Below are 27,882 nucleotides of genomic sequence, written 5' to 3' on the forward strand. Positions count from 1 at the left end.
ATTCCACCCTTCTCCAGAGATAGGCAGTCTCAAAACCTTGGAGCACTTTCACCTGAAAGCTATCCTGTGTGTGCCTGGGATGGAGTGCTTTCCCTTTTTGATGTGATGATGTTCCTGTCTGGCAGGGGCTTGGTCTGATTGTCCCTGGAGGTCTCTTCCAATTTGGGTGTTTCTTTCTCCTGGGAAGCCAAGGCACCTCTAGGTCTCTTGCATCTCTGTGTGTGTGTCTCTGGCTTTCTCTGCCTCCCGGTAGGCTGCGCTGCGGGTTGGGGATCGCCCCCTTCCCTCCCCTCCCCTCTTTCCCCTCGGAAGCCCCCTCCTTCCTTCCTTTCCTCCTTCCCTCCTTCCCTCCCCTGCTCCGGAGTTGCTACCGAGGACGCTTCCCGGCTCGGCTCCAGTCCCGCGTTGCCGGGAAGAAGAAGCAGAAGCAGCACAAGGCGGAGAGATTGAGAGAGAGAGACTCCTTCTTGCGCTCTCTTCTCTCCTTCCTCCCTTTCCCTCTCATGGATACCTTACAAGCCGCCCAGCTCCGAAGCTGATCTCCTGGCTGGAAGCGGGTGAGTACCATTACTATCCTGAGAAAAATACATATATACATGCAGAGAACTCGCATTGGATTGCGTTTGCATCCAAGGGGCGCGTGGGAAGTTGGCACCGCTTGGAGTTGTTGTCCTGGGCGCTTTGAAGGACGGGCTTTGGGGGAAACTTTCTCTGCTCCACTCTCCTTCACATTCCTATTATCATCATTATGGTTGTTGTTATTATTTTTGCGGGGTGCCACGGCTTGCAAACCCGCAGGCATCGGAAGCGCAGGAAACAACGCACTGAGATGAACTTGTGCCTTCTTTTTTGGTGGTGCTTGGCAAACTGGAGGAACCATGTCCTAATAATATAATCCCCTGCTTCTCTTGATGTTCTTGGAAAACTGGAGAACCCATCACCCCCCCCCCCCCCCAACTTGTGTCTTTGGGTAAACTCGAGGAACCATGACCTAATAATATAATCCCATTTATTGTTTCTTACTCCTCTTGATGCTCTTGGAAAACCGGAGAACCCATCCTCCTCCCCACATGTGTCTTTTGGTAAACTCGAGGAACTATGACCTAATAATATAATCCCCTACTCTTGATGCTCTTGGTAAACTGGAGAACCCATCCTCCTCCCCACTTGTGTCTTTGGGTAAACTCGAGGAACCATGTCCTAATAATATAACCCTCATTTCTTGTTTCTTATTCCTCTTGATGCTCTTGGAAAACTGGAGAACCCATCCTCCTCCCCACATGTGTCTTTGGGAGGAACCATGTCCTAATAATATAATCTCCTGCTTCTCTTGATGCTCTTGGAAAACTGGAGAACCCATCATCCCCCTACTTGTGTCTTTTGGTAAACTCGAGGAACCATGCCCTAATAATATAATCCCATTTCTTGTTTCCTGCTCTTCTTGATGCTCTTGGAAAACTGGAGAACCCATCATCCTCCCTTTCCCCCCAGTTTATATTTTGTGTTTCATGTTTGATGTTAAGCGGTGGCTGCAACTCTCCCAAACCTGGCTTTTTTTATCCAAAGCATTTCCTTCCCAGAGCCACAGATTTGAGCAAGGGCTCCTCTCCCAAACCCACTTTGCATTGAGTTATGATTGGATTGCTGTGTGTTTTCCGCGCTGTCTGGCCATGTCCCAGAAGCATTCCCTCCTGACGTTTCGCCCACATCTATGGCAGGCATCCTCTGAGGTTGTGAGGTCTGTTGGAAACTAGGGAGGTTTATATATCTGTGCAAGATCCAGCGTGGGAGAAAGAACTCTTGACTGTTGCAGGCAAGTGTGAATGCAATTAATCACCTTGATTAGCACTGAATAGCCTTGCAGTTCAAAGCCTAGCTGCTTCCTGCTTGGGGGAATCCGTTGTTGGAAGGTGTTAGCTGGCCCTGATTGTTTCTTGCCTGGAATTCCCCTGTTTTCAGAGTCATGTTCTTTATTGACTGTCCTGATTTTTGAGTTTTTAATACTGGTAGCCGGAAGAAAAGTGTTCTCTTCTTACCATACATCAAGGGAACCAGATTTTGTTCATTTTCATGCTTTCCTCCCTACAAAGGATTCCCTCAGGCAGGCATCAGCCAGGCATTGAAGCTGCAAGGCTATTCAATGCCAAGCAAGGTGGCCAATTGCAGCGTTCACACTTGCTTCCAAGAGTTCTTTCTCCCGCCCTGGACATTATTCCAGATAGATAAACTCCACTTGCCTAGTTTCCAACAGACCTCACAACCTCTGAAGATGCCTGCCAGGAGGGAATGTTTCTGGAACATGGCCAGACAGCCCGGGAAACTCACAGCAACCCAGTGATTCCGGCCATGAAAGCCTTCGACAACATAGAGTTAATAGAATTAGAGTTTCACCTGCCACCGAAGGAGAGAGGAGATCCTCTCTCTGCAGCAGAGCAGATGCAAGAGAGCTCGGTTTTGCCTCGATTTTCGGTGTATTTTCGCGGTTGGAAAAGGGCTGGTGTGGTTCAACCGGGAGCTTCCAAGCTTTCTGGCAAAAAAGCGTGTCCATGTGTGTGTGCTTGTGTCGGTTTCGTGCCCGATTCCCTGCGAAGGGTTTTGCTGGGAAGGGAGGGAAGCCATGCGCTATTGCGCTCTGCTCTCTTTTGGGAAGAGGCTTGCAAAAGGACTCTTCGTTGGGGCTCCTTGTCTTGGTTTTCTTGGGAGACACACACACACACATATATACACAGAGGAGTATGCTGCAGCTCTTGGAGGGAAACGGGGCTGTTCCTTTATTGGAGAACCCGCCGGGAATGCCTCGGAATGGGAACCGTTTTGGAGACGAGTCTTGCAAAGGGAGCTCTCCGCGTTTCATGCATTTTCTCGATGGGTTTGGTGCATGTAGGCTTTCTTGGGGAGAGGAGATCTGGGTAGGGTGGATCTACACTGTGGAATGAATGCAGTTTGACCCCATTGTAGCTGCAGGGGCTCAATGCAATGGTCACATTACAATGCAATGGTCGCCTTGCCAAAATGCAAGCTGCAAGATTCCATAGCACAGAGCCATGGCAGTGGAAGTGTACATCAGGCATGGGCAAACTTTGGCCCTCCAGGTGTTTTGGACTTCAACTCCCACAATTCCTAACAGCCTTCCGGCTGTTAGGAATTGTGGGAGTTGAAGTCCAAAGCACCTGGAGGGCCAAAGTTTTCCCATGCCTGATGTAGATGCTTCCACTGCATAGGTGTCTTGGAGAGCAAAAATCTGGCAGTGGGTTTATACCACCTCTCTATTCTGCCTTGGTCAGATCACACCTGGAATACTGTGCCCAATTCAGGGAGATATTGACTCAAAGCTGGAATGTGTCCAGAGGAGGGCGACTCAAATGGCCAAGGGTCTGGAGAACAAGCCCTATGAGGAGCGGCATAAAGAGCTTGGCAATGAGCATGTTTAGCCTGAGAGGAGACATGATGCCCATGTATAAATATGTGAGGGGAAGTCATAGGGAGGAGGCTTTTTCTGCTGCCCTGGATACTAAGGACTTCAAACTACAGGAAAGGAGATTAACATTAGGAAGAACTTCCTCACTTAGAGCAGTGGAACTCTCTGCCTCGGAGTGTGGTGGAAGTTCCTTCTTTGGAGACTTTTAATCAAGCTGGATGGCCATTTGTCAGGGGTTCTTTGAGTGAGAATTTCCTGCTTCTTGGCAGAATAGGGTTGTACTAGATGGCCCACAAGGTCTCTTCCAACTCAGTGATTCTTGGATGGGTTTGCAATTCTGTGGCTCGCAATTATGGAACAGACCCAAGAAGGAAGAGGCTCCTGAGCAGGTGCAGAGTGCCCTGTGTGCAACCCCAGTTAGGAGGGTCGTAAAACAGAGGGAAGGTTTTCCAGCTTAAAAGCAAGGCTGACTTTGCATCTCCCCCATTTTTTGCATCAATTTTTCAATTTTTGTAGAAATTAAGCTTTAAGAAGGTAGGGGAATGAGTTAGGCATGCACCAGTGTGATCAGTGGGTGGGTGTGAACATTGAGGGAGATCCATCACACCGTGACACCCCAATACTACTAATAAAAATATGTATATCCATGAAACTTACTAGGTCAATCCCATCCTCTCATACTGTTCTACTTTGCAAGGTTGTTGTGGGGATTAACTTGTGGGTTGTGGAATCCCACCGAGCCTTTCCTTGAGCCCATTAGAGGAACATTGAGCTGTCAGTGGATGCATCTACATTTCAGAGTTAATGCAATTCGACACCACTAACTGCCATGGTTCAGTACTATGGAATCCTAAGAGTTGCCATTTCACAGAGTCTCTAGCCATCTCTGCTGAAGAGTGCTGGTGCTTCATCAAACTACAACTCTCAGGATTCTATAACATTGAGCAGCAAAAGTGGTGTCAAACTGCTTTAATTCAGTGTGGAGGCACCTTCAGGCTGCCCTACCTTGTTGTGGGGATTAATTTGTAGGAGGTATTATTTTTCATATCAGGAGCGACTTAGAAGCTGCAAGTCGCTTCTGGTGTGAGAGAATTGGCCGTCTGCAAGGACGTTGCCCAGGGGACACCCAGATGTTTGATGTGGGAGGCTCCCAGATCCTGTGGGAGGCTTCTCTCATGTCCCTGCATGGGGAGCTAGAGCTGACAGACAGGAGCTCACTCCGCTCCCCAGATTTAAACTTCCAACCTGTTGGTCAGCAGTCCTGCCGGCACATTGTGCTACTGGAGGTGGAATGCCACCTAAACTGCCTTGAGACCTGTCACTGATAAAGGAATATGTGGAAATAAAGCCCTATTCCCCTTGCCATTGGTGACGTTTACTCCCAAGTAAATGTAGGGCAAGGGTTTTGCATTATGCTACTTCAATGCTCTATTAAAAAATAAGTCTCACTATGTTTTGTGGCTTTTAGGTGCTTCTGTATATTATTACAACTCTTTAAAAAAAACAGGTTTCTTTGCTGGAAGGTTTGAGATGTGTGTGTGTGTGGGGGGGGGGGAGAGTTACTTGGATGAGTTCTGTATTATAAATGCAATGCAAATTTCCAACTTAATTTGGGGAAAATGTACATTCAACCAGATGGCACATTGATCAGGATTGATTTCAAAAGAGGTCAAACTTGCAAAGGGCGAAGGAGTTCCCCTCTGAATCCCTTTCTCCCAATATGTGTGGGTTGCATTTGTCACCTTTCCCAACCAGTATGCATGATTTGCATGTGTGACTTTTTCAACACACATCGGCACCATGCAGCTTGTACCAGAGTGTGATCCTTAGATATATAGAACTGCAGTCTAGGGATGTGTCTATGCAAAGGAAACTCTGTCTATATGAGAGAATAAACAGATCTTCCTTTCTACTGTTTAAACCTGCCTGGGGAAAAATAAAAAACCCTTTGCTTGCTTTTGTGGGCCTCTTTTCCTTTCTTTTCTATTCCTAGTGGAGATGTTTCTTTGTGCCATCCGCTTTTATTGTTTGGAGGACTGGAGGTGTTGGATGCCTTGTGCGTCTCTTCTCCCCGATTCAATTAAAATAAATGCAAGCGTAAAGGGAACTTCAAGGCGGAAATCAAGCCATAAATAGACAGCGCCTCCAAATACAGTACCTCCGATTTTTCTTCTGGTTTAAAAGCAGAACTGCTGGAGGAAATCCATCATCTTCCTTCCTTTGGCACCTTGTCTGGCTGGCTTTCATGGCAATCAAACAACCCTGGTTTGCGTTCTAGCGGAATATCTAAACCAGGTTTGTTCTTTGCAGACAGCAAGGCGGTGAACTTCCTTCAGTGTTTAGCAAATGCATGTTTCCCTCTTTCTCTGCCTCCTCCCTTGTGTCCCTTTGTGAAACATTGTTTAGCTCGCTGCCGGCAATGTAAGAAATTGCAAAGACATTGCTGTACGGAATATAGAAAAGGAAGGAATGCTTAGCAGTCGAGTAACAGCTAGGTGGAGAAGCTGCCAAAGCTTCTCTGAGTTGGAGAAGAGCCGCTGAAACCTTAATAAGGGAAGAGAGAAATATTGCGATGACTAGGGTTGCATCCATCTACATTGTAGAATGAATGCAGCTTGACACCACTTGCCATGATCTCAATGTGATGGAATCCTGAGAGCTGTAGTTTTACAAGGTCTTTAGCCTTCTCTGCCAAAGAGGGCTGGTGTTTCACCAAATTCCAAGTACAGTAGAGTCTTGCTTAGCCAACATAAATGGGCTGGCAGAACGTTGGATAAGCGAAAATGTTGGATAATAAGGAGGGATTAAGGAAAAGACCATTAAATGTCAAATTACATTATGATTTTACAAATTAAGCACCAAAACATCATGTTTCACAACAAATCGTCAGAAAAGGCAGTTCAACACACAGTAATGTTTTGTAGCAATTACTGTATTTACGAATTTAGCACCAACACATCGCAATGTATTGAAAACATTGGCTATAAAAACATTGGCAACTAGCAAATTGACTACAAATAAAGATAGAATCGCATAAAATGAACTTGCAATAACAACAATGTCAGAAGTTAAAAAGTTCAGTCCTTGCTGCCTAGAGAAACAGTTGTGGATCCGGGCGAGAGGCAGACTGCGTTGGATAAGCAAAGGTTGGATAAGCGAGACTCTACTGTACCATGATTCTATGGCATTGTGCCATACAGTTAAAGTGATGTCAAGCTGCATTGATTTTACAGTGTATATATGCACCTTAGGTCAGAGGAGAGCTCTGAGCCCAAGTCATTTTGTCTTAGCTCTATCCACATTGCAGGGTTGTTGTGAATTCTTAAAAAAAAATACAGTAGAGTCTCACTTATCCAACATAAACGGGCCGGCAGAATGTTAGATAAGCGAATATGTTGGATAATAAGGAGAGATTAAGAAAAAGCCTATTAAACATCAAAATAGGTTGTGATTTTACAAATTAAGCACCAAAACATCATGTTATACAACAAATTTGACAGAAAAAGCAGTTCATTACACATTAATGCTATGTAGTAATTACTGTATTTATGAATTTAGCACCAAAATATCACAATGCATTGAAAACATTGACTACAAAAATGCATAGGATAATCCAGAACGTTGGATAAGGGAGACTCTACTGTAGCCCGAAAGTAGGCACATTCAGTGCTGTTCTGAAATTTGTAATGGACAGATGGGATAAAGAATGGTTTTCGGGAAAGTGCATGGCAACATGGCCAACATAAAACTTTATGAGTTGGTACTCCACATTTGTGGGTTTTGCTTTTGTGGATTTGATTATTCATGGATTTGATCCATGTGCTCTCTAGTGTGACTCTCTGGTTAACTTCCACCATGAAGTTGTACTGGAAGACCTGGAAGTTCCTAGATAGAACTCTTCTCTAAGCATTTGAAGGTCCTCAAGTACGGTTTCAGGTTCACCGAGGAACCTAGAGATTTCCGGATAGGTGACTTTTAAAATTTAGAAATGTAGAGGTCAGACTGTGCATTCCTTTGCTGCTTTTGGAGATTATGTAGTCATGGCTGGATTTGTTTGTTATGTTGTGACCAATCGATTGTGTAGAGATCTCAGTCTGGCAAACAATTCACCTGGGGACTACGCAGAGAAGCCATTGAAATCCACAAGCATGTGGACAATTTCAACAGAAAGAGGGAAACCATGAAAATGAACAAAATCTGGCTACCAGTATTAAAAAAAACCCTCTAAAATCAGGACAATAAATAAAGAACAGCACTCAGAAGTCAGGAGAATTCCAGACAAGAAACAATCAGGGCCAGTTAACACCTCCCAACAAAGGTTTCTCCCAGGCAGGAAGCAGCCAGACTTTGAAGCTACAAGAATATTAAATGATAATCAAGCTCGCTAATGGCACCACTCACACTTGCCTCAGGCAGACAAGAGTTCTTTCTCCCACCCTGGACTTTCCACAAATATATAAACCCCACTTGCCTAGTTTCCAACAAACCTCTCAACCTCTGAGGATGCCTGCCATAGATGTGGGTGAAACGTCAGGAGAGAATGCTTCTGGAACATAGCCATACAGCCCAGAAAACTCACAGCTGGGGACTCCTAAGACCCCATTCATATCAATGCTGCTCCTGTAATATGAAGGAGGAGAGTGATAAATCAATGCATTTAAATTAGAATTAGGATTTAGGAACCCGGGTGTGCACCTGCACTACGGGATTAATGCAATTTGACCCACTTTTATTGCCATGGCTCAATGCTATGGAATCACGGGAGTTGTAGTCTGATGAGGCAGAAGCACTTTTTGACAGAGAGGACTAAAGGCCCTGCAAAACTTCAGTTCTCATGATTCCATAGCACTGATCCATGGCACCTGATATGGTGTCGAATTGCATTAATTCTATGCATCAGGCTCAAATCTATATTAAACTGTGACTGGACCATTCATTTTCTCTTTTTCCTACTTTACAGGGTTGCTGTGAGAAAGAGGTGTATTTGGAGGGGGAAAGAAACCACACTCACTGCCTGAAGGGCATTGAAATAAATTCAACTAATAATAGGCTTGACAAATAAACAGCTGACTTCTGTTTTGCTAAGGCTCACAGCCTTGTACAGCCCACTGGCAGTGAGAAGACGGACAGGCGCATGAAGCTCTTTCAATTCTCAAAAGAGAGGCATCCAAATGCAAAGCATGGTTAAAGTCTGGTGGGATTTGTTTTGACTGTGAAAGCAAAACAAAGGAGCCCTCTTTGCTCCACAAACTTTTGCTTTCCTGCAGAAGGTTGGTTCAGCAGTGTTGTTTCTATTCCCTCCATGCGCCTACCCAAATAATGAAGTATGCAGGGCCGGCTTGTGTTAATTATTTATTGATCTTTTGCATTGGAATCCCATCTTTTGTTCAGTGGGTGTGGGGTTAGTCTCTAAAAAAAACCAAAACAAAAACACAATAGCCCAGTGAGAACATTAGTTTAAAAGACAGCAAGACTTGTGGCTTTTCCATAAACTCTATGACTGCCGGTAATATTTGAAAACAGGACTCATGCATACAAATTATTCACTCCTTTTTTAAAACATGAAACTGTAATATCAGATCCAAACAAGAGTTTAGATTTAAGAAGGTTTACACTTTGGATGGAAACGGAATTGAAAGGTCATCTAGTCCAACCCCCATCATGAATTTCAAACATGCTTTTTGTGCACCATTAACATGCTTGATTTACTGTATGAATAAACATCAATAGCCTTGTTTTTAAAGGTAGCATTTTTTGATGTGATCAAGAACTTAAGGCCTGGCAAAGTTACCTCCGTGTCGCTTTATTCCATTATCAGAAAAGACATTAGCAAATACTTTACCTCTCATAAATCTGTAAATTTTAAACCCTGACTGCTGCACAAAGAAAGAACCAAAAGAATCTTAAACCTTAACCTGCAGAGGGTGCAACTACAGCCATGGAAACCCAAATTCTATGTAAAATCCTGGGAATTGTAGTTTCACAAGGTCTTAAGTCTTTTCTGATATAGAGTGCTGGTGCCTCACCAAACTACAACTCCTGGGATTGCATAGCACTGAACTATAGCAGTTAAAATGGAATCAAACTGCATTTAATTCTACAGTGTAGATGCATCCAGAATTTTAATCCAGTGAGTACTGCGTAAAGGAACAAACAAATCCCTATATCCCAAGATCGTATCCCATATTATCTACTTTGAACTGGATTATATGAGTCTACACTGCCAGATAATCTGGGATAAACAGATAATATGGGATCAGATCCTGGGATATAAAGCAGTGTAGATTCAGCTTGAGTCTGCACTAATCATTATGGTGCTATTCAAACTGAATTATATGGCATTGTAGATGAGGTATACTTGATCCTGGGTCCCCTTCCACACCGCTAAATAAAATTCCACATTGTCTGCTTTGATCTGTAATATATGGCAGTGTGGACTCAGATAACCCAGTTCAAAGCAAGTATTGTGGGATTTTCTGCCTTGATATTCTCGGTGCCCTTCCACACAGCTCTTTATCCCAGAATATCAAGGCAGAAAATCAAGATATCTGCTTCGAACTGGCTTATCTGAGTCCACACTCATATAATGTGGAATTTTCTGCCTTGATATCCTGGGATATAGGGCTCTGTGGAAGGACCCTGGGTTGAAACAGGTGGTGGTGCTGTGCAACATGTGAAAAAACAAAAACAAAAATTCTTTGGCAACTGCTTTTGGCTTCAGGTTCCAAAATCCCTAAATAATACAGCATCTTAGACTATGGATAGAGCTGTATGGTATCCATATTCAACTGGATTATATGACAGTGTGGACTCAGATAATCCAATTCAAAGCAGATATTGTAGATTATCTGCCTTGATATTCTGGATTATATGGCTGTGTGGAAAGGCCTGAGGCCCCTTCTACACTGCCAGATAAACCAGGTTATTGAAGCAGAAACATCACATTATCTGATTTGAACTGGGTTATCGTAGTCTACACTGCCATATAATCCAGTTCAAAGCAGACAATGTGGATTTTATATGGCAATGTAGGGCTCTTCCACACAGTCATATAACCCAGAATATCAAGGCAAATAATCCACAATATCTTCTTTGAACTGGACTATCTAGGTCCACACTTCCATATAATCCAGTTAAATGTGGATTTTATACAGCTGTGTGGAAAGGGTCAAGGGGACAAATTGGCCACACTTTTACTCTCCCAGGCTGTTTCAGGCTTATTTTTTGTTTTTGTTTTAAACGTATTTTATTGATATACTGTATACATTTTATCTCCACGTTACCACATTTAAGTAGAAGAAAACAAACACAAAACTGAACACATAATAGTCCATACAATAACATGGAAGACCAAAGATACATTTGTTTTGTATTGAAGGAGTTGTAGTTTGGGGATGCACCATCATTCTTTGGAGAAAAGGCTGAAGACCTTGTAAAACTGCAGCTCCTATAATTCCATAGCATTGAGGCAGGTAAAGAGGTGTCAAACTTCCTTAATTCTAAAGTGTAGTATTTGTGGTGCCTCAAAAACAGTTTTGGAGAGTGTTTTTTTGCCTCGTTGCATCTCTGCTTTTCCAGTATTCATGTCCCCATCTGCATTGCCATATAATGCAGTTTGAAAATGCATTGTATGGTTAGTATAGACTCATATAATGCAGTTTAATGGGGCCCTAGATAGTTTGTTTGTGCAACTTCAACTTACCTGTATATTTTTGGTGACATTATGAATTTTATAGGCTTTGGGTTGCTGTGAGTTTTCTGTACTGCTTGGCCATGTTCCTGAAATATTCTCTTATGATGTTTCACCCTAATCTATGGCAAGCATCCTCAGAGGTTGTGAGATTTATAGGCTTTTCTAAGGCAAGGAATTTTCAGAGGTGGTTTTACCAAAGTATGTATTAAGATATAGATATACAGATAGATATAGGTATATGATTTATAACCCATTTGTCTCCCAAAGTTAACAATAACTTTTTGTAGGTTGCGTAATATATGTACCTCCATTTTTTGAACAAAGAACTGTAATATCCTCTGAATCGCTGTTCTGCGTAAAAAGTGGGAGATAAAAATGGAAATGGAAATTTTAAAAAATGCTAAAAGTGACAGGGCCCTTCTGGAGTCTTGATTCATGAGTGAGTTGACAGGAGAGGTGCATAAAGGGGAAAAAAGAGTGTTTGCTACTCCTTCCTCTCTCAGGGGATGTGGTTAAGCTCAGGTGTGTCTTGGACAGAAAGTCTGCCAAATGCTTCTGTAGGTGAGGGCAAGGTTATTTATTTATTCATGTTTTTTTTTTTTAAAAAAAAGAGCAGTCTTCCATCAGCAGAATGCCAGGGCTGTAGAAGAGAAAGAGAGAGAGAGAAAAGGAAAGCATTTAACTTGCATTTGAATCCCACCTTTGCTGCATTAAGCTCAAAGGTGGTGTTCATGACACTCCTGCTTCCCATCACAACTTATCTTTACGAGAATCTTGCAAGGGAGGGAGATTTGCCAGATTTAAAACTAGAAACAGTCCTGGTATTTTTAATTCTTGTGTAGAACAAGAGGTGCATCTACACTGTAGAACAGTGATTCCCAACCTTTTTTTTTTTTTTTTTACTATGGACCACTTTGACCTGGGATCATTTCCCAACGTTACTACCATGTTTCCCCGAAAATAAGACAGTGTCTTATATTATTTTTTACTCCCAAAGATGCGCTAGGTCTTATTTTCAGGGGATGTCTTATTTTTCCATGAAGAAGAATTCACATTTATTGTTGAACAAAAAAGTGAACATTTATTCTATACTGTACAATAGTTGTCATCACAAACCAACATAACCAAACCAGACAAACTGTGACTCCTGTCAAGAATTTCTTGTTACTACTATTATTTCCATGTACAACTGGTATGTACATTTACCAATCCTGAATGCTCTGGTGTTCTGTTTGGCAGGTGCTGGGCCTGCTTCCAAACAAAAACTTTGCTAGGTCTTACTTTCGGGGGAGACCTTATATTTAGCAATTCAGTAAAACCTCTACTAGGTCTTATTTTTTGGGGATGTCTTATTTTCGGGGAAACAGGGTACCAAAAGGGTTACAAATCAGAATTTGGTCCACTTTAGATTCAGTTTAGTTATTTAGGGTGCAGATTCAAAAAATTGCATTGGATAGACCGCATTTGCTCTAATTTCTGATACAGAACATATGCCATCCAGTAGTCGCCATCTGCTCGCTCACAGAAAACCATATTTAATAATCTAGAGCTGATGTGGTCTATCCAATGCAATTTGCTGAATCAGGACCCCAAATAACCCCAGAAACAGGTCTAAAAACGAAAACACCAAGGCACTCCCACTTCCAGGCACCACATAGAACGATTCTGCTCAGGAGGAGAGAGGAGGAGGAGAAGCAGCAGACAGGAGGCTTGTTGTCATGCCTTTTGTGGGTAGTCAGCCTCTCCCTTCCTCACTTCCCCATTGCCTCGGCACTGTAAGAGGGCTTCACGAGACTAGTCGTTCTCGTTGCAACGGTGTAGCAATGTTGAGGCCACGGACCATATTTTAGTTCTTGTGGGCCACTGGTGTTCTGCGGACTACAGGTTGGGAACCGCTGCTGTAAAATGAATACAGTTTGGCATCACTCTGACTGCCAGCTCTCAATGCTGTGGAATCCTGTGAGTTGTAATGTGGTGAGATACTACCACTGTTTGCCAGAGAAGATTAAAGACTTTGTAATGCTACAATCACCATAATTCCACAGTATTTATCATGTCATTTAAAGATGAGACTGAGAGTATGTGACTCACTCAAGGTCACCAAGTGGGTTTCTATGGCTAACTGGAGAACTGAACCCTGGTTGGTCTCCACTAAAGCAGGGAGTCCCCAAACTAAGGCCCACGGGCTGGATGCAACCCTCCAAGCTCATTTACCTGGCCCACACCCTGAATTTTAGACTTACGGCCTGAAACTACTTGAAGGCACGCAACAACAACTATCCTAATTAACTAGACTATCTCATCAGCCAAAAACATGCCCACACTTCCTATTGTAATACAGGTAAGTTTATCTTGGTTAAAATAGTTCTTCATTTAAAATATTGAATTCTTTCAATTTTTTGTACTTCAAATAAGCTATGTGCAGTGTGTATAGGAATTTGTTCAATTTTTTCCAAACTATAGTTCGGTCCCCCAACAATCTGAGGGACTGTGAACCGTCCCTCTGCTTAAAAGGTTTGAGGGCCCCTGCACTAAAGATATAGGATGTCTCCCCATTTTCATTCTGGCAACCCTAGAGGTAGGTGGGATGGAAAGAAAGTGATGGCTCATGTTTTTTTCTGGTGAGTTTCATAGCTCACTGGAGATGTAGGATGCACCTAGAGTTTAATGGAATTTGACACCACTTTTATTGCCATGGCTCAAAGCTTTAGAATGATTAATATGATTGTAACATGATTAATATTTCTTTGGTTTTGTTTGGAATGTTGGATTTTAATAACTGTGTTTGTATGTTGATGTTTCTTTATGTTTTATTGTTTTATCTGGGCTTGGCCCCATGTAAGCCGCCCCAAGTCCCTTCGGGGAGATGGAGGCGGGGTTTTAAAATAAATTATTATTATTATTATTATTATTATTATTATTATTATTATTGATGGGAATCTAGAGCTGATGTGGTCTATCCAGTGCAATTTTCTGACAAAGAGAGTTAGTGCCTCACCAATCTACAAATTTCATATTTCCATATAATTCAAGTGGTGCCATGGTACTTCAACTCTACAGTGTAGATCCACCCTTAAACCTGGATTTCCCAAACCCCATTCCAGAACCTTTTCCTGTACACCAATGATGGGCAAGAGTGTTCCAGCAATGGCCAGTGTGCCCAGTCTCTTTTCCATGGGATAACCTCCCCCATAGCAAACCAAAATACTTCATTTTTGTCTGCAGTTACTCTTTGTCACGACCCAGGCTACAGAGCACCAATAACCATACGCAGAGGCCAGATTCTATCTAATATCTTTATTAAGGAAATATATAAAGTTAGTAAAAGCAAATGTAAAAGTTAGTCCAGAAGCAGACCTTTCAGGAAAGGTCAAAATTAGTCCAAAGAAACAATGTCCAATATGAAATATTAAGATCCAAAGTTGTAATCCAATAACCGAAACACTCACTTTGCCAGGCAAAGTGAGGGGAGATGACAAGGTCCTTTAGTCCATGAACTTGAGCAAGGCTAGGAGATAACTTGATACTTGAAAACAAGGCTTGAATCGTGGAACAAGGTAACGAGGAACAAGAACAAGGTCCGTGGAATAACTTGGTAAAATCCGTGAAACAAGGCAAGGTTTAGTCCTGGGAAACAAGGCAAGGTCCGTAGGTAAACAAAGGCTGGGAAGCAGGAGCGAAGGCAGGAAACAAGGACAAGGCTTGAGCAGGAACGAGGCTTGAAACGGAGCGCACTGTCCAGACACAACTCGCTCCGGAGGCTGACGAATTGACTCCGCAAAGTTACTCCGCGGGTAAAACACCTATATAGAGTCTAACTTTCCCGCCGAGAGCAGTTCTCTGGGAACCAGAAACGAAAGCTAATCTCTGAGACCAGATGTTTGACTCCTTAAAGATTCTCATGGAAAGCAGGCTTAATTGGCAAATTCTTAGCAATTATTCTCGCACTCCTGCGCGAGGCTGCTTCCAAACCTCTCTGTTGTTTACAAAACTCATGGCGAGAAAACACTGGAGATGTAGCCTCAGTATTTGTTTGACATACTTCTGGAACATAATCCTCTTGCAGGTGCAAGGTTCCCAGATCTGGCTGGGAAGAATCCAGTTCTGACTGGGAAGGTAAAAAACCCAAGTTTTCTTCTTCATCAGGCATCACAATGTCATGAGCAGGACTACAAGGCCCATGGGTCATCACACTCTTAAAATGAGCACAAGAAGCATTTTGAAAGCAATCACAGAAGAAAATGGAGGCATTTTCAAATAGGGCATAGTTCTGGGATGCTTGCGGAATTGGGGTATTTTCATATATTTTACATGTTTTTTGCGGGGAGGGGCTTCTCCAAGATTCGAGGCCTGAAAATACGAACTCTTACGATTCACAATTCTACAAAAATCACAAAATTATTTATTCTTTGGTTTGCGGGGTCTTGGGGAGTCTCAGAGATCATAAAAATGGACTCTGGGAATCTTATACATCCTATGGAGACTTGTTTTGAGAAAATTTTGCTAGCACCCAAAATGGTGTTTTGTACCAAAACATAATTTTCATGTAATACTCGTGAATTTTGTATGCATATATATTCCTTGCACAAAATCTAGTGTGTTTGTGGAAAAGCTGTTCTTCAAAACCAGAGGTGGATATAAAAGTTCATTTCATTTTTTGGACCGTATCTGAAGATCATGGAAGACTTGGGGCAGAAAATTGGCCTATCAATTTGTTGTAATAGCCCATTACAACTATAAGTTGCCCATTCCTGGTTTAAAGGGAACCATTCTTGGTCTCCCTTTAGTAAGATCAGCCCATAATTCTACTGTGGCAAGAAAATTCTCTCTGCTTTTATTTTATTTTATTTTATTGAAGGTCAGGGAGGTGACATAGAGGAACTCTGCACAGGGCTAGCTATCTTTCAGCCCAACTTGTGTACTCACAGTAAGTCTTCTTTTAATAGCAATGCAAGAGTGGAAGCCTTCCACTTTGTCAGTGAATGCTGACAGGCAGAATGCTCATTCTAATCCATAGTTGTGAATATATTGCGAGCACTGAACCAAATAGGGGTAGTTAATCACACTATAACAATAGTTAGCATTTATGCATTTAAAATATTTGTACTCTGCCTTTTGACATACACCCTCAGGCCACCTTACAGCATTATTAAAATAACAACGGTAAATCAATGAAATGACACAAATGGATAAAATTAAGGCAGCAGTAGGATTGCAGCAGAAGCCACAGCAAAACTAATTAATACTACTGCATGTAGCCAATCTGTATAAAGATCTAGAGAACTACCTATAGAGTGATACACATGCAAAGCATGGCATTATATTCGAGTGCAAAATAATTAATCCATGTGGATTTTGTAGGAATGATGCGAGACCAAAAAAGACAAATGATCTGGGTTTTTTTTGTATCTGTCTTTCCTGAAGAATGGCAGGACATTATACCTCCACACAATATATTTCATGGATATTTTGTGAAAAGAAAAGGTTCTTTGGAACAGACTTTTAGTGGCTGTTTTCAGTTTACTATCAGTAATAACACTGAAGATGCTGCAGTATTGTTTTGGCAGTGTATGCCTTCACCCTCTTTTTTTTTGCCTTCAGCCCAAGTGTCTTCTATTGATTCAACTGGACATTATCTTGTCCACCATCAGTGTGAACTGACACAGCTTTCTTGCAAGATTGCAATAATGTGCAATTATGTGATAGTACTGGGTCTTCATCTCTTCTCTTCTCTTCTGGTGGTATAATGGTTTAAAGCAACCCAAGGAAGGCAGTGCAGGTGTACTTGGGATATCCAGGGGCGGAGCTACACTGACCCACTACACTGGGCCAATTGGGCAGAGTTTGCAGCTCTCAGAATCCCCAGTTACATGATCCATTCTAACAGAGGAATTCTGATAGTTTGCAGTCCAAACTCAGTAAGTACCAGTCTGTTAGGGATTCCTCATCTTCAGAAGAGGAAGGGGAGCAGGAAAGTGTTCAGGAATTAGAGGGGGAGTTGAAATCTGAGGAGGAGATTTTGCAAGTACCCACATTCCAGGAAAGGCGAAAAGGAACAGAGCAGACATGCTGATCAGCTAGAATAGCTGCCAGAAACAGTAAAGTAATTGGGAACCGCCCTAGCAGCTTCAGGGCTATAAATCAGAAGCAGGAGTAGTCAGCTTTTGCTGGTAACAAACTGACTTTAATGCTTAAGCCTTTGCTCCCCTTGTGCCTGCTTCAAGCCTGCGTTTGGGAAACTGCTCCTGAGGATTTATTGTTTCATTGTCTGAAGTAAGACTGCTGCTTGATTTGGGAATTTATCAGAGACTTCTGGGTTTGCATTACGACTTCTTTGCTTTCTTTTGTATTATACAACTGCATGTGCTGTTCTTTATGTTTTGATGAAGTAAAGCAGTTTTCATTTACTTACCACGTTGTTTTAAGGCTGTTCTTGAGAGACAAATCAGAACACAGTCCTCCTCCTCCTTCTTATCCTACTTTCTTCCTCATAGGCCCCATCTACACTGCAATAGAACCCTGTTTGAACTGCATAATAATGGCCAGTGTAGACTCATAATGCAGAATGAAACTCATTGAACTGGATTAAATGAGTTTAGGTAGGTAAAGTTAAAGGTTTTCCCCTGACATTAAGTCTAGTCTTGTCCGATTCTGGGGGTTGGTGCTCATCTCCATTTCTAAACCAAAGAACTGGCGTTATCCATAGATGTCTCCATGGTCATATGGAGCACCATTACCTTCCCGCCAAAGCGGTACCTTTTGATCTGCTCACATTTGCATGTTTGCGAACTGCTAGCTTGGCAGAAGCTGGGGCTAACAGTGGGAGCTCATTCTGCTTCACAGAGTCGAACCACTGACCTTTTGGTCAGCAAGTTCATCATATCAGTGGTTTAACTCACCTAGTCTATACTGCTGTATAATCCAGTTCAATGTAGTTAATCTGCATCCTGAAACTGGATTATATGGCAGTATAGATGGGGCCTACAGGAGAATGAAAGTGGTTAATAATGCAAAACTAATCCAATTTATTCAACTTTGGTTTCCATCCAGTCTTCAGAGCTAGAGATCGATCCTGTTTATTCTTCCAACACTTCTTAGTTGGCTGAATCTGTACAACCTTTCCCCTGACACTTGTATAATGGTGCTTCCCTGGTGAACTTCACTTCATTGTCATCTGTTAACTGTTGTGTGTGTATCTTCCTGCCTTTGGAAGCTGGCCACCTTGTCTTGTCACTTTGTTGTTCTTTTCCCTACTGTGTTAGTCTCTGGATAAAATCCAATGAGATGTTCAGTGAACACAGAAAAAAAGAAATGACAAACACAGTGTGTGCTGGCCAGGGTTTTGTTTGTGGTAGGGTGGATATGAATATAAATAGTCTAATATATTTAATGTCTTCACGTTACATAATTATTTAATTTCAATGTTTGTATATATTTTTAAAAACACATGTCTTCTACCCATCACCAGTAAGAAGTGGGTTTATTTCTTATTGGGAGTGGTTCTACACAGACACAATAATTCAGCCCGAAAGAGGATTAACAAGCAAACAGATTTTGCTGTGCAGAGCCTAAGCAAACACTGCAGGAATCGGTTCGAGACTGGGAAGGTGACCATACTATAAGCTGAATGGGGATCTGAACTGAACCTAGGAACTGCAGTATCCATAGCTAGGTAACAATGCTGGACCATGGCAGGTCACAGGAAATGAGAAAAAGGAGGTAGAAAGCCAATGTTCCCATGGAAATAATGTGGTTTCATCTTCCGGGAGAGTAATTGTTTACGTTCTGGCCAGTTGTGTTTTGGTTTTTTAAAAATGCTGCAGCGCTATCAGTGTCCTGACAAGCACTCCGCATTTTCCATTCCTGGGTTTGAGCCCTGCATGGGATATGCAGTGCTTGTCTGATCGACTGCAGTACACAATCTGCCTTGTTCTGGATGTTCAAATACATTTTTTAACACACTGTTTCTGGGTTGATGCGCACTGCAGCGCACATTGAGGTGGTACTATTTGTAAACATCCAGACCTTGAGCTGGCTTCAAACTGAATTATAGTGTCTATGTAGAATTGCCCTAAATGATTTCAGTAAATAATTTATGTCTCTGTATATCAAAGAGATGAGAAACCTGGGGATGAGAGTAGTTGCTTATACATATGAGACTCAAGTTTAAACATGAAGTTCATGTATGTTTCATATACCCTTTATACACATATCCTGAATGTAATGTTATTCACAACATTCTTAATAATTTTATGCACAAAACAAAATGTGTGTATATTGAACCATCATGTGAGAGTGTCACTATCTCAGCCACCCATGTAGACAATTTTGAATTTTGGAATATTTTGGATATTGTAATAGGAATGCACAATGGCCGGGCGGTGGTGCAGGCTGGTTAGCAGCCAGCTGCAACAAATCACTCTGACCAAGAGGTCATGAGTTGGAGGCCAGCCCATGTCTGTGTCTGTCTCTGTTCTATGCTATGGCATTGAATGTTTGCCTTGTATGTGTGCAATGTGATCTGCCCTGAGTCCCCTTTGTTGTGAGAAGGGCGGAATATAAATATTGTAAATAATAATAATAATAATAATAAATAAATAAATGACTGTTACAAGATATTTAATATCTAGCTTGAGGGGGTCAAAGTAGGCTTTGTGTTTTATCTTGAATTTATCCTATTCCATTTTAAAACAGGAGAGGATGCAAATGTTACTTAATTATGTTGTCTCTCAAACCTTTTTTGTCCCCACCTTAACTTGCTTCTAACATGACAACTGGTCAGAGAGAAAATGACGCACATTGACAAAGTGTGATAGGATAAGATAGTGGAGTCTAGTTTCCTTCCAGCTTTGTGTTTGTGTGTGTTTTGCTGTCAAAGTGAGACTCCATTCCCAGACTCAGTTTTACTCCGCTTTTGTACGCAAACTTGGCTGATGTGTGAAAAACAAATAAGTTGAGAACATGTGAAGGCTCACCTCATCATGTCTAGTTGGAAGAGCAAATATTACCTCATCTTGTCTTAGATGGATTAAAAAAGGTTTCATTCAGATGTATCCAGGCACTCTTTCACTACATTTGGGGGGGGGGGTCATTGGGGTTAGACCTCATTCTGTATTGGACTTTTCATCCTCTTTCACCATGAGAAAGTCACTTTACTAATGTTTTTTTAAAAAAAATATATCAGTAGTCACGTTTTCTTCCCCAAGACAAGCAAAGATACTTGTGTAAAACATACTGTTTCTGTGAAATGTACTACATATAATATGCAAAGCATATACTATAGCTTTACATCAGACTTTCAATTTAATGAAACTCAAGCAACGAGAATTATCTCATGTAACTGGCAAAAAAACAAGAATAATATCTTATTTTATAAAACAGTAAAACTTATTTATTGTGTCAGAAGCGAATTGAGGATACAGTGATAATGTATAAAAAACCCACAAAGTTTAAAACTTGGCATTATGCTAAATTTCTTTTGATCAGAAGCTGGTCACTTCAAGTGCCTCTGGTATCATGGTGAGAAGGTCCTCCATTGTGCATGTGGCAGGGCTCAGACTGCGTTGTAGTAAGTCGTCTGTGGTTTGCTCTTCTCCACACTCGCATATCGTGGACTCCACTTTGTAGCCCCATTTCCTAAGATAGACCCTACATCTTATGGTGACAGAGCACAGTCTATTCAGCAACTTCCAAGTCGCTTAGTCTTCTGTGTGCCCAGGGGGGAGTTCCTCATTTGGTATCAGCCATGGATTGACGTTCCGGGTTTTAGCCTGCCACTTTTGGACTCTCGCTTGCTGAGCTGTTCCTGTGGATTTTAGGTTGCTGTTTCTTGATTTAAGGTGTTGGCATGCTGGCTGATATCCAAACAGAGGATGGGCCGGAGGTATCAATGCCTTTGTCTTTTCATTACAGGCTGCTACTTCCTGACGGATGTCAAATGGTGCAATATCGGCTAAACAGTATAATTTCTCCAGCGGTCTAGGGTGTAGACATCTTGTGAGAATGCGGCTTGTTTCATTAACTGTTTCATCCACTGTTTTAATGTAGGGAGATGTATTCCACACTGGGCATGCATATTCAGCAGCAGAGTAGCAAAACGCAAGGGCAGATGTCTTCACTGTATCTGCAACAATAAATCTGTGTTATTTGGCATCTACCAATTCCCATGGGTCTTGGTTAACTGAGAGTCTGTTGTATATCTATATCTATCTATTACAAAAAACACCCTTTCTTGTGTAAACAATTATTACTGCAAAACATCCTGAAATTATCTCTGAAAAATTGCAAACCTATCTGGTAGGTTTACTCAGTGGGAAGGATTTCTCTTTCCAGTATTGGCTCTTGCATGTTAAAAAGCAATACACCTTTGCTTGCTTTGAAATTGTTTTGATTGTGCTTGCCATGCAGAGGGATGGAGGTCTGGACTAGCCCTTGTGGTCTCTTCCAATTCTATGGTTATGTGATTATAAACGTTCTTTTAATTCAAATGCTTACATTCCTAGTTTGGCTGGTGAATCATAGAATCGTGGATTCACAGAGTTGGAAGAGACCTCATGGGCCATCCAGTCGTGGGCATCTGATTTCCCTCATTTAAGGAGATCTTCTATGGGACAGTTTGAAGATATCAGTGTCCACCAGACTAGGCTTGCAGTTGTGACCAGATAGGACTTGTTGTTCTCCTGGTCTAGATTAATTTTTGATTTATGATCTTTGGTTGTTTAGCCCTCAAGGTGCTAAACAGTTTTAATGCATGGATCCTGCTACTTGATTCTCTGATCACTAGAAATGAAGAGACATTTTTTCTGAGTTGTCTTGCCTCTGGGTATGTTTTCAAGAATTCACATGAAGTCATTAGGGGAAAAGGGATTGCTTCTGGAAAAAATGATTTGTTGGTATCTTGTTATGTTGGTGCGTCATGGGTGGGGTCGTCTTATTGAAAAGCGTTGATGCGAAATACCTTTTTAAAAGGTTTATGCTAAAAGTATATATATCCAGCGTGTTGATACCTGCCCAGGGTAAATTGGTTGGAAATGATATGTAAGTTGTTTTGACCATACATTTGCCGTACCCCCATCCTTTTTTTTATGGCATGACTTCAAAGTTGGAAAGAAGCATATTTTGGAATGGAAAAAATGTATGCTTTAATTGTAGCTTCAGGACCAAGTGAGAATCAAATTCCAAAGAGCCCCGTAAAAACTGCATCCATTTGAATGTTCTCAAAGGTTAAACGTGATCCCCTTTTCAAAGTCATTTATTAGCATTTTGAATTTTTAAAAATAAATGGTCTGACATTGAGTTTTAAATCGACAGTGTATCTTGCCTTTTTATAACCGCCTGAGCACTTACAAGTATAATGTGAATTAAATGTAGAGTCAGAAGTGCATATAATGAGAATGTAAATGCCAATTTTGTGGCTAGAGACGGAGCACTTCCACATCAGGCTCTTCCGCAGTATCTTTCTTTGCATCTCCAAATTACTGTGGCATTTGGGTACTCTTAAAAAGTGAAGAGCTGTGTTATGCTAGAGAGTGAAACTTTCCTATGACATTCTGGATAAAATGCATTGTTGATACTTTGGAAGACAGATGGTTGAAAGGCTGCATTATGTTTGCATGGTGTAAATCTAACCTCCCGTAGTTACATCTTGGTGTAGTGCACCATCATTCTGCTGAATGCTGACATTGTGCAGCTGTTTATATATCTGTCAAGGTGCCTGTGTGTTCCATTGCACATTGGGGAGGAACAGTGGTTCTTTCTGCAGTCTCAGTGAATCAGTAGTGCCCTGAAGGCACTGATAAATAGGTAGGTGCCATTGACAAATTGTTTCATGCCCATCAAAAGTATCATAGGATCATAGAATTGGAAGAGACCACAAGGGCCATCCAGTCAAACAATATGCAGGAATACAGGATCTAGTCTCCCCCAATAGGTGGCTGTCCAGCTTCTGGGTTACTGTGGATTTTTTGGGCTGTATGGCCATGTTCTAGTTCTCTTGACATTTCACTTGTATCTATGGCAAGCATCTTCAGAGGTCTGTCGAGAGGTCTGTTGAAAATGAAGCAAATGGGTTGCATATATATCTGAGGAATGTCCAGGGTGTGAGAAAGAACCCTGTCTGTTTGTTGAGCTTCTGTTTAAATCCTCTAGAGAAGGACACTTCATCATACTTGAAGGTAGCATATCCCACTGTTGAACTTCCCTTTCCACCAGGACGTTCTTCCTAAAGTTGAGGTGGAATCCATTGCGCTGTGTCTCTGGAGCAGTAGCTCCATCTTCAGTATGAGAACCTTTCAAATATGTAAACATGGGCTGTCATGTCCTATCTTAGGATGGATCTACACTGCCATGTAATCCAGTTTCTGAATCAAGATTATCTGCTTTGAATTGGATTATAGGAGTCTATACTGCCATATAATCCAATTCAAAGCAGATAATATGGATCAAGAACCTGGATTGTATGGCAGTGTAGATCGGGCTCAAACCCTTCTTTTCTTGTTGATGGCATTGAAAGCCACTGAGGCCCCGTATACACCGCCATATAATCCAGTTTCTGAATCCAGATTATCTTCTTTGAACTAGATTATATGACAGTGTGTATATAATCCAGTTCAAATCAGATAATCTGGATTCAGAAACTATATGGCAGTGTAGATCTAGCTTGAGAGTTCTAACAGAGCCAACAGGTTCACATTCACCCATTCTGTTCCCTGCAAAGGTCGCCATGAAGGTGACCAAAACTGTCACTGTCCCATGACCTGAAACCAAACTGAAATAGATCTAGACAAGCCATCTCATCCAGGAATCCCTGGAACTGACAAGCAAGTCCAATATTGCTGCTCTTGATCACTACTACTCACCCACCACCTATATCACCCTATAGTTGTTTGTAGGGTTGTCAGAATGAAGCCTGGAGCCTCCTGTACCTTTAATGGTTATATATAAATTGGAATGTCAGCAGATGTTGCTTGTCATGCAATCGGGTAACAAGCAACACTGGCTGAAATTCTTCTATACAGCCATTAATGGTGCAGGTAACCCTGGCTGTCACACACCTCCTTTCTGTCTTGCAGGCATACTTGGGGGGGCATCCATAAAACAAAATTACAACACTTTGATACCACTTTCACTGCCCTTGCCAATTATACATAATCTTGGGATTTGTAGTTTGATGAACTCTACTTAGCATTCTGTGTTAGAAACCGCTAGCGCTATAATTCAGGAAAGTACATTAGAGAAGTCTAAACCCTTTATCAAACTACAGCTCCAAGGAGCTCATAGAATTGAGGCATAATAGTTAAATTTCTATTAAACGGCTGTATTTGGGCAGAATGGTTCAATTAATCCTCTTTGAAAAGATCTTATGCATTCGAGTTAGACAACATATTTTCATTCTTGCCAAAACTATCTTGTTTTGCCAAAAGTGCTGTCCTTTAGGTGTCCGGAAATAACTATTTTATTTGCCCAGACATTTTAAGTACTGCGTTTTTTGGGGAAAAATAGCCGCTGTTACATTCTTTGATTGGTACTTTCCTTGCTTTATTTTGCACTCGAATCGATTTTAATGAAGGATGGCACCTAAATATTGCAAATAAAATAAAACTGCACAGGCACCAAACGCACACAAACACCTCTTCACCAGTTCATTTAAAAATGGATGGGACACTTTTATGGAGTGAAGTTCTTAATGGACCACCTAGCCCATACCTTAATGCGAATGTGTGGTGTTATTGTGTATATGTATGTATAGCAATCATGGAACTCAAAAGAAATGCCTTGTCTTCTCCATTTCTGTATTTTTTTCTGACTCTAGCTAAATCGAAGCTTATTGATGCTTTGGAAGTCAATGAAGCTCCCTCCACAACTCCTATTGACTTTGGTGGGTCAATGTCAGAGCCTAGATTAGTCATGGATCTTTGGGGATTAGTCATGATATGTACCAAACCATATTAGGATTAGACATAGAAAATTAAGGGCACGATCCGGTGACTGCTAAGCACTTTTAAGAGTCTGTTATTTAGTTATGATATAAAATTGTTCTTAATTTTTGAGATTTGTAGTTTTGCAACATTGTTAGTCTTCTCTGCCAGAGGGTGCTAGTTCTTTACCCAGCTGCAAATTCTAGGATTCCATAGCATTGACACTAGTGGTTAAAATGGCATAAATCTTCATTAATTCTGCAATTCTATAATTGCCTCACTTTTATTTTTAGGTGGAAAAAGAAAGTCAGGTTCTCTTGCTTTCTAAAAATAGCAACATCCCAATAGATTTCTCAATTTTTAATTAAGGAGGGTATTTTTATACACTAGTGAAAACAATGGCAGTCGTTCGCGCAACTAAGTTGTTTACATCCCATGGAGGTGAGTGAAAATTGAAAGAGTCTGACTCTGCACAGGATTACAGCCAAAAACTGGATTATCACTTCAGCACGAACTGAAGGTTAGCTTGTGCCAGTTCATTGGTGTGATTGTCTTTAACACCTCATTTGTGAGTTTTTAAATATTACTGGACTAGCGTGTTATTACAACTGTTTCTCCTTCAACAGTAGCTTTGGTGTTATGTTTCTGTAGTTCACGTAGCCCTATGTATTCACAGTTTCTGTATGTATCCCTGCGTTTTTTGGAAAATCCCCAAAAAATGCCAAAAAAACCAAATCTTAATTTTGGCATTTTAATAATATAATTTTTTTCATGCCAGGAACAACTTAAGAAACTGCAGGTCACTTCTGTTGTGAGAGAATTAGTCGTTTGCAAGGACGTTGCCCAGGGGACGCCTAGATGTTTTGATATTTAACCATCCTTGTGGGAGGCTTCTCTCATGGCCCCTCATGGAGAGCTGGAGCTGACAGAGGGAGCTCACCACTCTCCCAAGATTCAAACTGCTGACACAAGGTTTTAACCCATTGTGCCACTGGAGGCTCCTAAACAATATACAGTACAGTCTCACTTATCCAAGCCTCGCTTATCCAAGCCTCTGGATAATCCAAGCCATTTTTGTAGTCAATGTTTTCAATATATCGAGATATTTTGGTGCTAAATTCGCAAATACAGTAATTACAACATAACATTACTGCATATTGAACTACTTTTTCTGTCAAATTTGTTGTATAACATGAAGTTTTGGTGCTTAATTTGTAAAATCATAACCTAATTTGATGTTTAATAGGCTTTTCCTTAATTCCTCCTTATTATCCAAGATATTCGCTTATCCAAGCTTCTGCCGGCCCGTTTAGCTTGTATAAGTGAGACTCTACTGTAATAATAATAACTGTCTTCTTATACCCTGCCACCATCTCCTTGAAGGGATTCGGGGTGGTTTGCATATGAGATAGAAAGTCCAACAGACATAAAAGCAAACAGTCCATTAAAACAATACCACCACTAAAATAAAATGAGAACATCGTAATATACAACAATCCATATAAAACTAAAAATTAAACGTAAGAGCAGCAGTATTGAGGCTCCATCAGACAACGTTCAACAAAAACCAATGACCATAATTACAAAAATGGGCATGACCTGGCTATAAAAGGGTCAGGCATGGGATAGTGCAAAACAACATACCATTGGGTCGGGAGATGAATAAGGAGCAGAAAACAGAGTATTGTCTGGCGACCTAGGGACTGGGCATTTATAACTACCAGTTGTGCCTGTGACGGTGGTGGTAGCGAGAAGAGGGCCTCCCTGGCGGATCTTAGAGTCCACGCTGGTTCATAAAGGAAGATGTGATCACGAAGATAGGCAGGGCCTGAACTTTTTAGAACTTTGTAGGTCATAACCTGCACCTTGATTTGGGACCGGAAACTTATCGGCAGCCAGTGGAGCTGCTTCAATAGGGGTGTCATGCGCTCCCTGTAATTAGCTTCAGTTAGAAGCCTGGCTGCCGACCTTTGCACCAGTTGCACCAGTTGCAATTTTATACAAAGGACACCATTTCTCTGTGCTGTAGTATATGGGACATGAACATTCATGAATTTTGTTGCACATCTTGAACCAACCCCAACAGGTACCAAATGTATAAAATGGCAAAATCAAAGCTTATTTTTTGGATTTTGGATATATATATATTTGATTGATATATACACACACACACACACACACACACACACACACACACACACACATATACACACACACACACACACACACAGTAGAGTCTCACTTATCCAAGCCTCGCTTATCCAAGCCTCTGGATAATCCAAGCCATTTTTGTAGTCAATGTTTTCAATATATCATGATATTTTGGTGCTAAATTCATAAATACACTAATTACAACATAACATTACTGCGTATTGAACTGCTTTTTTGGTCAAATTTGTTGTATAACATGAAGTTTTGGTGCTTAATTTGTAAAACCATAACCTAATTTGATGTTTAATAGGCTTTTCCTTAATCCCTCCTTATTATCCAAGATATTCGCTTATCCAAGCTTCTGCTGGCCCGTTTAGCTTGGATAAATGAGACTCTACTGTATATAATAGGATTTTGGATATATAAGCCATGGATGGTACAGATTTCATGGGCACGGAGGGCTCCCTATATAAAAAAATCAAGCTTTTCTTTTTAAACGAATAGGAACATAACGAGACAAAATTAGTTGTCAGAACCCCTGGAACTTAGAGCTTGTGAAGAAGGTAATTATGTCATTCCTTCTGATGTATTCACTTTCTCCTTGCAAGTATTCTGCTTTTTATGTTGGATCTATACTGCCATGTAATCCAGTTCAAATCAGAGAATCTGGGTTCGGAAACAGGATTATATGGCAGTATAGAAGA

General features: G+C 41.3%; 1 protein-coding gene across 9 annotated transcripts in view; it reads left to right on the top strand.

Annotated features, from left to right (window-relative positions):
• The first annotated feature begins 218 nt into the window (after window positions 1-218).
• Window positions 219-27,882, top strand: part of fat3 (FAT atypical cadherin 3) — a 572,050-nt gene continuing 544,386 nt past the window's right edge. For 4 of the 9 annotated variants that reach the window (XM_062974527.1, XM_062974533.1, XM_062974532.1 and 1 more), the window contains exon 1: window positions 225-557. The gene's annotated coding sequence lies outside the window, so the exon portion shown is untranslated. Of the gene's footprint in view, window positions 558-27,882 lie in introns of all 9 variants that reach the window. The other 5 variants (XM_062974528.1, XM_062974531.1, XM_008108100.3 and 2 more) reach the window with 2 other exon arrangements.

This window comes from Anolis carolinensis, chromosome 3, assembly GCF_035594765.1.
Source record: "Anolis carolinensis isolate JA03-04 chromosome 3, rAnoCar3.1.pri, whole genome shotgun sequence".
NCBI lineage: Eukaryota > Metazoa > Chordata > Lepidosauria > Squamata > Dactyloidae > Anolis > Anolis carolinensis.